Below are 6,248 nucleotides of genomic sequence, written 5' to 3' on the forward strand. Positions count from 1 at the left end.
TCCACTTCTTGGCTATGGTGAATAATGCTGCAATGATCATAGGGGTGCATAAGCCTCTTTGGATTGTTGATTTCAGGTGCGTTGGATAGATTCCCAGTCGTGGGATGGCTGGATCATAGGGCATCTCTATTTTTAATTCTTTGAGGAATCTCCATACCGTTTTCCATAGAGGCTGCACCAATTTGCATTCCCACCAGCTGTGTATGAGGGTTCCTGTTTCCCCACATCCTCTCCAACATTTGTTGTTTTTTGTCTTGGTGATTATAGCCATTCTAACGGGCGTGAGGTGGTATCTTAGTGTTGTTTTGATTTGCATTTCCCTGATGATTAGTGATGTTGAGCATCTTTTCATGTGCCTATTGGCCATCTGTATATCTTCCTTGGAGAAGTGTCTGTTCATTTCCTCTGCCCATTTTTTGATCGGGTTGTTTGTTTTTTTGTTGTTCAATTGTGTGAGTTCTTTATATATTATGGAGATCAACCCCTTGTAAGATGTATGTTTTGCAAATATTCTCTCCCAGCTGGTTGGTTGTTTGTTCATCTTGATTCTGGTTTCATTTGTCTTATAAAAGCTCTTTAGTCTGATAAAGTCCCACTTGTTTATTTTTTCTTTAGTTTCCCTAGTCTGGGTAGGCATGTCATCCGAAAAGATTCCTTTAAACCCAATGTCAAATAGTGTGTTGCCTATATTTTCTTCTATGAGTTTTATAGTTTCAGGTCTCACCTTCAGGTCTTTGATCCATTTTGAGTTAATTTTTGTGAATGGCGATAGCATGTCCACTTTCATTCTTTTGCATGTGGCTGTCCAGTTTTCCCAACACCATTTATTGAAGAGACTTTCCTTTCTCCATTGCATGTCCTTAGCACCTTTGTCGAAAATTAGCTGTCCGTATATGTGTGGTGCACTGTTCTTTTTTAAAAAACTTACAATTTCATTTTCCATGTAAAGCACCTTGCTGTTTTCTTCTTAGTCACTAGATGGCAGTTCTGCATCTCTGTAAATTACCACTGCAGCAGGAAACGAGAGGTCTTAAGCCAGTTTGCTCTGTACAAATGATGGACAAAGGAGGATTTCTGGTCCATCAAGGCTGCTTGTGTTATTCTGTGGCCGCAACGGCGATGTCCAGGATTACTTAGTCAAAGGCACGAAGCAGAGTCAGAAAGCATCCTCTAAGTTCTTTTTCAGATGTGAGTTCAGGCACCTGTCCTCTCACCTGAGCACACTGGAGTTTATTGAATGCGTTCTGACTCTTACTTTCTCCCTGTAGTTAATAAGTCTGGGAGATCCATGCCCCTAGAAAAAAACACACGACTCATAAAGCCTTTTCTCAACTAAACGGAGTTGAGGGCTATGGCGTTGCCTGCGAGTCTGATGCTTAAAGCTAACGCAGCTGGTGCTCATGTGGAGGGAAAGAGCGTCAGCCACTCCTGGAGGGCTTTTATTGATGCTCCTATGGAATGAGCAAGTTTAAAATAAAACCACATGGCTTAAACCTCACTAACTGATTGTTTTATTTTCAAGTAATATGCTGTGAAAATCTGCTATGTCTAAAAAACTATTTCACAAAACTGAAACAATTCTGTTTTTTATTCTCTGGTATTTGAAATACTATTAAAACTGTAAATCCTTTAACATTCTACAATATACAAATAGGCAAATTTCAATTATATTCTCTAAAAATGTTTGCTCCCATGTTAAAGATTAATATATTGTAACAAAACTGGTTACCACCCAGTTTTTAACTCATTTTTTGCTTTTGAAATTACATATAAAATTTGTGTTTTGAAGTATTTTCCTAAAACTCAGCATCTTTCTGATAAATGGACTAGTTGACAGGTAACTAGAATGAAATTTGATCTTTAAAACTCTAGCTTTGTGTAAGAATTGATAATATCAGGCAGTTGAAAGTTGGGTCTCTCCACATTATGATATTTATTAATTGTGAATAGCCACATCTGTTACAAAGTGCTGAATAATAACAAGAAATTAAACAATATCAGCTTTCTCTTACCCCACATGTAGAGTTTATATGCAAATAAACTCTCAAAGGTCAGAAAAATGCTTATGATTTCAGATAACTGGTAAAATACTATCTCATTCCAGTATTAACCTCATTTGAAATTGACTTAAAACTCTTCTCTTAGGATCCTGCTCTGATCAGTGCCCCCTGGTCCCCTCAATGCCTCATTTGGTTGCAAACCTATCTGAGGAATTGAATATTCTTTTCCAATTGTTCTCTTGAAGGTATCTGTGATAGTGCTTTTTATACAATGACCACTTGGTACAATTTATTATTAGTTTCAGAAACACCTTGGGCTGGCCTCATGGCTTAGCAGTTAAGTGCGCGCACTCCGCTACTGGCAGCCTAGGTTTGGATCCTGGGTGCGCACTGATGCACCGCTTCTCTGGCCATTCTGAGGCCGTGTCCCACATACAGCACCTAGAAGGATGTACAACTGTGACACAACTATCTAATGGTGCTTTGGGGAAAAAAAATGGAGGAGGATTGGCAATAGATGTTAGCTCAGAGCCGGTCTTCCTCAGCAAAAAGAGGAGGATTAGCATGGATGTTAGCTCAGGGCTGATCTTCCTCACAAAACAAAACAAAAAAATAACATCTTTATTTAGGAACAAATCAAGGAAACAGATGTCAGGAATGTGGGGTCGCCTAGCTGATGGTGCTTGAGGGATTCCTCACGTGAATCTTGGCATAGAAAAGTTTAAAGAGTGAAGCAGCATTGGTCAGATCACAAGTGTGGGGTGAACATAATTCTGAAGGAATAATGATGGAGACATAAAAGCAAGAAGCCACTTGAATTGCATTGGAAGATATTAGACACATCAAAGGGCTGGGAAAAAAACCTTGTTTAATGTGAGCTCTTTCAAAACTCGAAGGCAAAAAGTAATATGGATTTACATGGTAATTATAAACCACAAAACAACAATTCACAAGACAAGTAAACAACTAAAGTAGAAACCAGAGTAAAAAATAATAGAGGTTAAAGGAGAGATGGAGAGAGATTGTTGGGGTCAGAAAACATGGCTTAGTCATCCTTGAAGTCTCTCTCAGACTCTGATCATTCTTAGTGCTCAGTAAACACTTTGAGCCCATGAGCCTGGGGAGGGGCAAAGTGAGAGGCGGTTGGGAGGGGAGACAATGCGAAGATACCCTTGTGGAGGCACTGACATTGAAAATCAGTGACATTTTGCCAAGGTGTTTACCATAATATATTAAGGATTATCCTGGAAAGATAAGGATTTTTCTGGAATGTGCGTTTTCATTTTGTGGAAACTCCAAGTAGCCCAGAGAACAATTTAGACATTTCAGCTTTAGAAATAAAGAGAGGGGCCAGCCCTGTGGCACAGCGGTTAAATGCACATGCTCCACTGCGGCGGCCCCGGGTTCACAGGTTCGGATCCTGGCACGCACTGATGCACCGCTTGTCAAACCATGCTGTGGTAGCATCCCATACAAAGTAGGGGAAGATAGGCGCAGATGTTAATCCAGGGCCAACCTTCCTCAGCAAAAAGAGGAAGATTGACGTCGGAAGTTAGCTCAGGGCTGATCTTCCTCACTAAAAAAGAAAGAAAAGGAAATAATGAGAAACTTTTCTGTCAGTTTTAAGAATGAAAACCAGTTAGCATCTGGAAGACAGTTGCAATATAGGATGAGAATGTGGAGAAAGAATTAGATGTCACATGTTGTTTTTGCTTTTCTCTAGGGCAGTAAGGCTTGCAGGGGGAATGAAGTTCCATCTTTGCTCTATTGAGTTTGAGAAGATGTAAAATTCATTTGTGCTGGGCAACACTGTTGACCTGTGGAGAAAGACAAATGATTCAAGCAGCTGATCTAAAGGAATAACTGAGCTCATAAAAGTTCTTAGCTAATAAAAGGTGCTTCTTTATTGAACTTTACTGGACATCCATTGACCTATATGTGCAAAGTATTTGTGGTAGATATTGAAGGAAACACAAAGAATTATAAGGTTCCAAGCTCGTCCACATACATGAAATGGTTTGCAAGATGTATTTAGATTCTGCCAAGGTATTTAGTGTATGTTGTATTACAGAACTTAAAAAAATGAGAATGTTATTGAGAAATTGTAATTAAGGACAGCCTCTTAGGAGAGGTGGACTAGATCAAGTCCTCAAAGGGACCACTTTTGGGCAGGTGGAGGGAAGAAAGAGTGAGGATTTCAGATGAGGGAAGAGGGGAAAGGTACAGATGTAGAAAGGAACATGGCATTTGGGCATGGGGGTGTGGAGGCCACGACAGGCACAGTCTTCCCGAGACTGAGAGGCAGCTCAGTTTCCTCCTTCAAGAGCCCAGCACTGCTTCCCACCTCCTGGCCTCCTCTACCTGCAGACCCCCCGCCTGAGCCAAGGCCTATCTTATCTGGATCGCTGCCCAGTCTCCCAACAGGTCCCTTTACTTACAGTCTTAATTTTTTCTAATCTTTCCTCCACAATGCCTCCAAAGTTACCTTCTAGAATCCAAATTTGCTTAGATCTGACATCTGCTTAGACTCTTTCAATGACTGCTCAGAGCATTGGAGAGAACATTCAGACTCCTGAGCTGGACACGCAGGCTTTGCCTTGCTGTTCTCATCTTTAGCCTCATCCTGCACTGTGTCCTACATGTTCGCTTTGTTCCAGCCTTAAAAATACCCCCATTTTCTGAAAGCTTTAGCATCCTTTATATCTGTCTTTTTATATGTGTTTCTTCTGTCCTCCTACTCCCTTTTTTGATCAACTTAATTCCTATTTCTTAATCTAAACTCATGTCAAATGTTCCTTCCTCTTGGACACTTTTCCTGAGAGATCTCCATCCAGAGACCCCTTTTGATGTCCCCACTCTGGGACCCTGTACTTATCTACTTTTCCATAACTGTAGTTTTATTCATGTCTCATAGACAGTGAGCTCCTTAAAGCTGAGACTATCCTTCTTCTTGATGAATAAATGGCAAGCAATAGGATATATTGGAGCACATGAGGAAGCCATTTGGTGTAAAACTAATTGGGCCTGAACTTGTTTTTTTTTCTTTTTCCCCAAAAGGGGCCTGTAGCCTCTGTTCATCCATTGTATATCTGCTTTAAGCAATTAACATGTCCCAAAGACAAAAGCAATGTCCTTAAGTTGTAAATGCAACTTTCCCCACATTGGCATTTCCTTAAGGATAAGCATTTCTCCCTAGGCTAGGATTTGATTGCTGCACCCATCCTGGGACCACCCAACTCAAGACAACAGCCACATCCATGGAGACAGCAGACCTGATACCCACTGTGTCCATCAATCGACGTGCTGACAGGTCAACATCATGACTACTGTAAAAGGGACATTGCAATCACATGTGATACATGGTCTTTGATGGTCTATAACCACTCTGTACACCTCACTTCTTTGGGCCTCCATTTCTTTGTGAAAGGACTCTCCTGGGCTTTATGGCCCTCAAAGGTTGGCTCATCATAAACTCAACCCAATTTTGATTTATATATTGGTTGGATTATTTGTGTCGACATTCTATTAGTCCTTCCAGTATCTAAACACAGTACTTGACACTTTGGGGCACTCAGAAAATGTTTGATGTGTGAATAAGTATGTGGAAGACCACACTGACTGGAGCAGAAGGGGCTTTTCAGGGAGTGGTAGAAAATCCACTCACATTCCTACCATAGTGGTTGAGGCTGTGGGCTTTGGACCAGTTTGTCTGGGCACAAATCCCAGTTATTCCACTTTTAAATGGAGAACAGGTGCAAAGTATTTACTCTCTGAGCCTTAGTTTCCTCATCTATAAAATGCGGTTACTGATAACTCTTGTCTCATAGGGTTTTAGTGAGATTTAAATGCATTAACTTATGTAAAGTACTTAGAAGAGCTCCTGGGACATAGTAGGCACTAAAATGTTAGCTACCTTAAGTTATCATTATTGCTCTTATATCTGAGCAATACTCTGGTTTTGAAAAGATGCGTTCATAATATAGTTGATCCTCATTATTTGTGGATTCCGTGTTTGCACACTTGCCCACTAGCTAAAATGTACTGGCAGCCTCCGAATAAACACCCACAGGGCTTTCATGTCCATTTGCAGATATGCACAAAGTGGTGAAAAATTTGATTCACTGGACGTGCACGTTCCCAGCTGAGGGGGAACCAGCTGACGCTCTGCCCTTGTTTCAGCCCACATTGTAAACAAGTGTCCTTCTTGCAGTCTATTTAGTGCCCCATTTCTTATCTTTTTGTGCCTTG

Source organism: Diceros bicornis, chromosome 21, assembly GCF_020826845.1.
Source record: "Diceros bicornis minor isolate mBicDic1 chromosome 21, mDicBic1.mat.cur, whole genome shotgun sequence".
Taxonomy (NCBI): Eukaryota; Metazoa; Chordata; class Mammalia; order Perissodactyla; family Rhinocerotidae; genus Diceros; species Diceros bicornis.